The sequence below is a fragment of the Dipteris shenzhenensis genome, chromosome 12, assembly GCF_047967505.1.
Source record: "Dipteris shenzhenensis isolate YYH24624 ecotype China chromosome 12, Dip_SZ_1.0, whole genome shotgun sequence".
NCBI lineage: Eukaryota > Viridiplantae > Streptophyta > Polypodiopsida > Gleicheniales > Dipteridaceae > Dipteris > Dipteris shenzhenensis.
This window is the reverse complement of record NC_141607.1, coordinates 48,165,504-48,174,647: the sequence shown is the minus strand read 5'-3', so window position 1 is coordinate 48,174,647 and position 9,144 is coordinate 48,165,504. Positions and strand designations below refer to the sequence as shown.

Sequence of the window (9,144 nt, the reverse complement as noted above, 5' to 3'; positions counted from 1 at the left end):
TTGAGAGACAGAGACAGAGATTAATTGCTCGCCTAATAGATATGCATTCAGGCTCTTATAGTATTGACACAAAATTGACATAATTTTGTGGAGCTTCATTTCTGTCATGATACTCGTGCTTTTTGAGCTTAGAATACAGATGTACAAACCAGTTCGATCGCTTTCAAGGACAATGGACTGCTCTTGAAGTAAAGGACGAGGAGGTCAACCATGCACATATAGTACTCACTAGTCGGGATGATGCTAAACTATTTGCTCATAGCCTCAAAATACTCCCGGCCCTTATCCACTAAACCCACATGACTGCATACAGTGAGAAGAATAAGAAAAGTGACCCAGTCAGGTTGTATGCATTTCTGTCTCATTATCTTAAACAAATTGAACACAAGTTCACTCTGACCCTGGCCGGCATATCCTACAAGCAATGCATTCCATTGTACAACATACATCGTGAACAATGCATAAAAAAACTACTCGACATCAACCATGCTCCCACTTTTAGCATACATGTCGATGAGGCTAGTTGCCACATTGGCAACAGTCTCAAAGCCAGCCTTGCAAATTTGAGAATGGAGTTCCTTTCTAGTCTCTAGAGATGCTGTGTTGTCACATGCTTTTAGGATGGCCACATAAATCACACTATCTGGTGACAGACCTTGCTCTTGCATCTGTGCATAAAGCCTAAAAGCTTCCTCGCTTTCTTTTTTCTCAAAATACCCCAAAATCATGGTAGCCCATGTAATCAGATTACAGTGAGGCAATTCGTCAAAGACTCGGCGAGCATCCTCCACACTGCCACATTTTGTGTACATATCCACCAAGGCAGTCCCCACAAATACATCATACTGAAAGTCACTCTTTACTACTTCAGAATGTATAGCTCTACCTTTCATCAGGCACACTGTATTTTTAATTATCTCATCAACCTGGTACCCCTCTTCTAGGGCTGCAGGCTACTACAAGCCTTGCATGGTATTGGGAAGCATGAGAGAGACATCCCTGTGGGCATGAGGTATGCATGTCACATGGGCAATGATCATGGATCTGGCCCAACTCAAGGACTGCCATGTGAATAGTTAAAGGGTTGACACACGGGCAATCACATGGGCTATTTGTAGCAGCACTACAAACATGATCCACACGGGGAGGTTGGGAATATCTAGAGAGGATGTGAGGAAGATCAACCCATGTGGGCTACCAGCACAGTACAGTGAAGGAGGGCCAATGCATGGACAGAGAGAGACTCAACATGTGGCACACAAAGTGGCTAGAATGGGCCATTTATAGGCATTGAGCTGGTGGGCAGTGTCCAGTCTATAGCATCATTTCACAGGTATCTGCGAGTAAAAAGGTTTGCCAGACCTTCCATCAGCTCTAGACCTTCCATTTAGAGCTAAAGCCACTAAGTCCACTTACATGGCTACAAAGCAACACAAGCATTTAAGCATCCCATAGGAGGTTTAGTTGTCTTCCTGCAGCTGAATTGGTATCGCTAGTTTGGCATCCAACTGTTCCATGTAAGAAGAGGGCATAGACATAAATAATGTAGCCTTTGTTAATGTAATGAAGGCATGCTCCAACATAGCAACAATACATGGGGGCAAGTGGATTCATTCTTGCATTACTAAAAGGGGTTTTGAGTTCACACTACATAAGTCCTGAGAAACCAGTCCTAATATTTCAAACAGTTTAAGGGCAAGAAGACCATGTCCATGCTCAACATATCTTGCATTTCAAAGTAGAAAACTATCTGCATCTTCATGTCCTTTGTCAAGAGTCCACATTTGAGGCACTTAACAATGTAGCTTTGCTAGGCTTTGATATGCTCATCCTCTAATTTTCTAAAGAAGTTCCTGAGCACTAGCAACATCTCCTTACTGGGCATATCTAGGTATCATTAATTTATGATTTACCATTGAAATATGGTTGTGCGCAGGATGGAGAACTCCACACTAGAAGTGCCACACCATGAAGTAAACACACTCAATGCACTGCCACAGCATTGCTCCAAAAGGAACATGAGACACTTGACATTAACAGCAGTTGTGCGACATTTCAAGCATACCACAAAGAACTTGGACTTGAGAACGAAGGCTGACATTTTGTCTAAGGTTATAAAACATCCAAATATGCAAGAGGTTGTTGATGAGACAAATTTTCAAAGCCAGACCATATCAATGGCAATAGTGGATAATCTAAATACATCATTGAGTCTTGTAAAAAGAGTAGAAAGTGCTGATAAGTTAGCTGCGAAGAGAGCAACTCTCCACATGATTGCTAACACTTTAGCATTTAAAAAATATAGTGATAGCAAAGTAGCTAAAGCCCTTGGAATTCAAGCACAGAATCTGAAGAAACATCGCGTGGACATAAAACATTAGGGGAAAAATGGGGTCTCAAAAGGGCCTCCAATTAGTGTTTCCCAATTTGAAGGGATTAGAGAGGGATTTGAGGTGTCCCAATGAGAGTGCTCCTTTGTATGGGGCAATGGTATGTTGAGGTGGCATCTTGCATTTACTATGCTTAGGTCATAGGTGGTTTCAATTCAAAAAAGGTGGTTTTTATTTGAAAAAGGGGGAGAGAAAACCATGGATTTTGGGAAGAAAACCACTCGAAGTGGGAAGAGTACCATGTGATACCATGTGTCCCAAGATTCAAAAGGTTGGGAGGGATTGCATTCAAGGCAAATGCATGTGGGACTATAAGTGGGCTGGAAATGGCAGCGCATTGGGCATGGAAAGAGGTACAGAGCAGGCCGTGGGTCGCACGAGCATGCCACGTGTCCAAGAGCTCCCACTTGTGCCCTCAAAGTAAATGCATTGTTCAGGTGCACGAGGAATGGAACACACAACCTCATGGCCCCCACCCTTGGACCCTTACCACTAGGCCAATAAGCCAATCATGTAATGCATTGACTGACAGCTTGGTTATATGAAGGCATTACCCATAGCTTTTTTGGCTCCCCCCTCTTAAGTGCCTACAAAACCATCCCTAGCCTACCAAAACCACCTAAGCCTCCATAATGAACCTTCCACATATGATTGTATTAAGTTTCTAATACCTCTCCTAATCCATTCCTTATGAGGCCCTTTTGAGACCCCATTTCTCCCCTAATGCAATATTCCTTTAAATGGGCAGATGGAGGTCAAAAGCATAGACAGGATTCCTTAAGTTGTGAGGTTGTTCAATGTGTTGTCCAATTCTAGAAAGACAACACCAGGGTTTCCCAAAACAAGAAGGATGTTTGCACGCATAGTGGCCCAAAAAGGTATGCAATACATCCCAATCATTTCTTGGAGCTCATAAAGGTGCATCTTCCTTCTTTCAATGAAGCCCAAGTTACACACTATTATTTGGTACTCTTTACAACTATTAAGTCCTGTCAGGGATGATATTAGTATTGTTCAAATATTAAAGCTAACATTTAACACTGTAACAGACTCTATATGAAGCGAATTTAGCACTAAATCATAGAATCACAGTACTAAATACTACACCGGGGACTTAATACATTTATAATATAGACCATATTTTAGAAATCAATCCTAGGAATAAAGATAGGACAAAATAGTATTGCTTGCTCTTTCAAGTTAGTTATTATGACTAAGTAGAAAACTAGCTATGACTAAATAGTACTATTAAGTGTTAATTAGTAGTGTGTGATGTTTGAAATTGTTTGTATTAGAGAAGGACTTCGAGCGTAATCATTCTCTCCTTGCACCCTGCTACTAGTTCTATCGAGTACTATCCCTTGCACTAACCCCGCTACTAGTACTATATAGTACTATTTAAATATTGTTCTCTTCCTTGCCTTAACTCTGCTATTACTACCATTAGTTCTATTTAGTATTATTTTGTAGTATTTTAGCACTATTTAGTACTATGTAGCACTTAGTAACATTTAGCACTGACTAAGTACTATTTACTGTACTATTTACTGAGTACTATTTAGGACTCAATAATTCTTTGCGCTTAGTCATATTAGCACTTAGTAAGTACTCTTCAATACTATCTTGCAGTTAGTAATATTAGCACTTACTATTCAATACTAATAGTACTATGTAGCACCTAGTAATATCACACTTACCATCTAGCACTTGCTATTTAATACTAAAAGTACTATAGATCAAGAATTTACTATTTAGTAATATTAGCACTTGCTATCCAGCACTTACTAATATTAACATTTAGTACTATCTATCACTTATTGCATTTTAGTACTATCTAGCACTGGTAATATTAGCACTTACTAATATTACCACTTAATATTTAGTACTAATAGTACTATCTAGCACTTAGTAATATTAGCACTTACTAATATTAGCACTTAGTACTATATAGCACTTAGTAATATTAGCACTTACTAATAGTACTATCTAGCACTTAGTAATATTAGCACTTACTAATAGTACCAAACTAGCAGTTAGTAATATTTGCACTTAGTACTATCTAGCATTTAGTAAAATATTTAGCACTTAGTCCTATGTAAACATATTTAATACTATCTAGCATTTACTATTTAATACTTACTATTTAGTACTATCTAGAATTTACAACAATACCTAGCACCTAGTACTATTTAGCATTTACTACTATCTAGCACTTACTGATATTTGGCACTACTAGTAGCAGTTAAGACTTAGTAATTGAGTGATAGAACTTAGAAAAATAATGATGGCACACAAGTTTTAAATAAGTTACAGTTTTTTTGTTTGTTTTCTAGGTTTAAATAATACTGATTGTTGATGATTGATTTTGCAGGCAGAATTCTTCCTTAATTTCAAGGAGGAGCATCCTTCCATGGATATTGGTTTCTATTCTTTTCAGAATCTGAAGCCCTATTTCATTAAAAAACTGAAGGAAAGGAATACTTATTGTATGTACCATACAAGAATAGACTTGTTCCAACTAGCAGTGAATTCCATGAGGCAGAATAGCACATTGTTGCATGGAGATTAATGTGATTGCTTATGCAAGGTCTGTAGGTCCCAAGGGGAGGACACGTGTGTTGCCCATGTTAAATTACATGGCACAGCGGAATAGAAACTGAATGAAGAATAGAGAGTACACAGCAAACTAGAGATGAACAAAATTTTCCTTTTATACTGATGTAGTAAGATGATGGCTCCGTCTACCCGTGCACTCCCACAGTGGAGCTTAGATGGTGATTTAGACAAATACTAGGTGAAGAGCTACTAGATGGAAGATCACTACTGGAAGATCTGATTTGGTAAAATGGACTGGGGAGGTCGCCTCTTTATAGCTATGAGGGCGGTAGTCGGATCAACATAGTCGCTGGAATTGACCAATCAACCTAGTCAGTGGAACCGACTAGTCGTCCATGGAATATTCAAGGAATATTTCCTATACCATTGCCTCGAGGGCTCTTACCCCCAAACCCCCACCAGGGGGGCCACTTGGCCCCCAAACCCCAGCAAGAATAAGGGGCTCCCATAGAATCACCTTTCTACCATCAAGGATCTCATTGGATAGACCTCATCTGACATGCAAGTCAGCCATCCAGTGTCTCGGGCTCACATGGCTTCTCCTCATATGGGGGCCTTACAACTTGAGCACCTTGGACCACTAGTGGTTACTAGGAGGGTGGGGCATTGAGCATATCTAACACCCCCCCTCAATGTCCACCCGTAGGTGAACTACCTCCTCAACCCAATGCTGAGTCTCTGAAGATGACCTTGAAGCTGATCCTTCCCGAGTGCCTTGGTGAAGATATTTGCTCCATTTTTCTTTGTTGGAAAATAGACCAATTCCACTATCCCATCCTCAATCAAATCATGCACATAGTGACACTAAATCTCTATATGTTTTGTGTGAAATGAAACACTAGATTTTTAACAATGGCCATGCAACTTTGATTGTCACACCTCAGCATAGTTGCCTCACCCTCTTGCACTCCCATGTGCCATAAGATCCTCCTTAGCCACACTGCTTCACAAGTAGCAAAACATGCTACCTTGTACTCAACCTTGATAGGAGACAATGCCACTGTTGGTTGTTTCTTATTGATCCAAGAGGAGATACCTGAACCTAAAGAGAAACAATATCCAAAAACTGATTTCAACATCTCTAGCCTAATCTGAGTCACAATGACCAGCCAAGGAAGTGCCCATACCATAAGTGATGCCATAATCAAGAGTGCCCTTCACATACCTAAACACCCGCATCCCTACATTCCAATGATTCTCCTGGGGCGTATTGGATAACTTGCTCAAAACGCCAACAACAAAACTGATGTCCGGTCTGGTGTTGCATAGGTAGATGAGACTATCGACCAAATTTCTGTACCTCCCAATGTCTATTGGTGGTGAGACATCCTCCATAGATAGCCTCACATTTACCTCCATAAACACAGTATTAGATAAAGTGGGACGAAAGTTGCATTTTGGGAATTTCGAAATTGGGTGGATTTCATTAAAATTGGGAAAGGCTTCATTAAATTTGGGAAAATTTCCATTGATTGTGGGAATTTTACCAATATTGAATAAGCTAATATTTGGAATTCCAATGATTATGAAAAACTTCATTGGTTGTGAAACAGTTCATTGCGTATAAAAACCGGAACAAAGCATTTGTGGCAGAGTTTGAAAATCATGTATTTGGTGGTGTTAATAAACACCGTCTAGGGACAACATGTATATTTTACTTGAGGTGTTAATAAACACCAGTTGGTGGTGTTAACAAACACCATGCATAGTGAGTTCCACTAGAAACAAAGCAGTTGTTGGTGAAGGTCAGCTTCTGAAAATTATCATATTAATAATATGCAAATACCCATTGACAAGATAACAACAATTGAGAAACATCACATGAGAACACACCTTACAATGGAAGTTTGGGAGATTAAGAGGGAGAAATTCGACACCATTTTCTATGCTCTGATACCAAGCAAGCTCTCCTGTGCTTTGATACATACGCTCTGTGGAATCTTGATCTTCTTGGGTCTATTTATGGATTTTGATGTCCATGACCAGACAATTGCATCAATACACTCCCATACCTGTGGATCCAACCTATTCTCTGCCCAATACTTGTTCCAGCAATCAACATAGGCATCTGCATCAGTGAGCCCCTTTCTCTTAACTGATGGTGCCCAATACTGAATTAATAATTTCTTGAAATTAGGAGAAGCAACATCCATCTCGGCACTTGATATGGCAACCCCAAGCCATATGGGGTATATAGGATCTGATGGCCTCACCAAGACGAAGTCACCTTGCTTAACATCCACCATTGGTCTAAACTCTTCCCTCGGCTTACCTTTTAGAGGCCCACAATAGTGATCATTCCATTCCTCATAGCCTTGGAAATCATTAATGCAGGCATCTATATCATCCTCCTCATCAGGAGATTGTGTTCTTGGCCAAAACTCTCTGTACACTCCTATCTCTGAGATGTTTTCCTGTTCGAGCTCACCGATCATGGTTTTCCAATAGTCTATCACTGGCCTAATGTAGGACTCATAGGATGCATTCTTTCCACTTGCACATTTCTCCCAAAACTTAATGTAATGCTTTATCCCTGATATTACTTGCAAGTGATCTCTCACAAATGCAGCCATTGGCAGTATATCCGGACAACCTGTTGGCAACAATGATCGACCCTCACTATCTTTCTTCCATAGCTCAATTCCCCCTTCAATGGGCATCCAGTTCGGGGATTTTGGATGCACCTTGTACTGCATCATTGGTATGTCACCTTGCATGTAAAATCGAAATTGTAATGGCTTTGCATGTCCAACTAGCATTTCTTGCCCATCACATAGGTAGCCATCTACATAATCCTTGAAGTTAGGAACCCGTGTAAGAACAAATGGTGCCGGTGAAGATGATGTACATTTTCTGAATGTATCCATCAGATGCGGGAAAGTGAATGTTTGTCCCACTCGCAAGCTCTCAGAAAACCTGTTGAACATTGCATCAATGTCCTCATGTGTGTGCCCTACCATCAAGAAGCCCAATTGAACTGTCTTGAAAATGCCCCTTGCTACAAGAAGAGAAAGGTATGCAAACAAGTATCTATTTTTGTTCTCAGACCCACAATTATCTAGTTGGAGTAGCAAGTTCTCTGGCAACTTTTGGAATGGTGGCTCAATAGCAACACTCCCCTCTAAAGAGGGTGGGTTTTCTCTTGTATTTGATGGAAAAAAATTCACACATGTGTCTGTAGCCCTTGCAATGGAAGTTGTCATGGCCTCCGTGATAGACTTCGGGTCACTTTCCGATACAGTTTCTAGATTTGTATTTGTGATCGTGACATCTACATTTTCAGACAAGCTAGCTCCACTTGTGGAAACATGTGCACCTTTAGAACTGTAATGGGAGTCCAAAGCGTTTCTTGAACATAGAGCATTCAAAAGGCGAGCATTGCTTCTAGGAATCCCATTGGTAGCAAGGTCTCCAAGGTCATGCATATCCATCCTCTCGAGGTTGCGCAAACAAATTGAGAGCGATCCAATCGTCAGGTTGGGATCAGATGGCCACAAACCATTGAGGGTGAAGTGTCCATAATGACCGTTTCCATGCCCATGGGTAATCATTCCAATGAGTGAAACCTGTAATTGCCATGCAGAATCGGTGTCCTTGGACCTCACCCGAAGTCTTGGAATTGCCGTCTTTTTTTGGTCCATCTTATCATGGATTATGCATACATACTTTTTTGGATCCATCTCGGAGTACCTACGCCATACATAGTATAAGTTCCTACAACTTTGTTGCTGTATCATATGCATCTTTCTCTCTTCCATCAGCGAATTGCGCTCATCTTGACTTTTTGTGGCTGCCAATTGAGCCTTGATCCCCGGCTGCACAAGCTACATTTAGAGAATTCGCTCGTCTTAGCAAGGGCTACATTTTTTAAGTCTGATTTCCAAATCCTACCAAATGTGGATGTGGATAGGCTCTGATAACCACGTTGATTAAGTGAAGTGTTGACCTCACGTAGGACGTCTATCTTCTTATGCACTTTAGGTATCACTTGCTGTGTCTCTCTAGAACCATCCTGCATGGTTCTACTCTTGTGAGGCATATGCTCTGTGCTATTATCCACAAAGTGTTGAATGAGAGCCCTTCCCATACCTATGTGCTCCCTGCTCCTCCTCACAATCCCTGAATTGCCATGCACATA

At 40.6% G+C, this 9,144-nt stretch overlaps 1 pseudogene; it reads right to left on the bottom strand.

The window, feature by feature from the left end:
- Nucleotides 1–248: 248 nt before the first annotated feature.
- Nucleotides 249–893, bottom strand: LOC147896321 (putative pentatricopeptide repeat-containing protein At5g52630 pseudogene; annotated as a pseudogene).
- Between the last annotated feature and the right edge of the window lie 8,251 nt (nucleotides 894–9,144).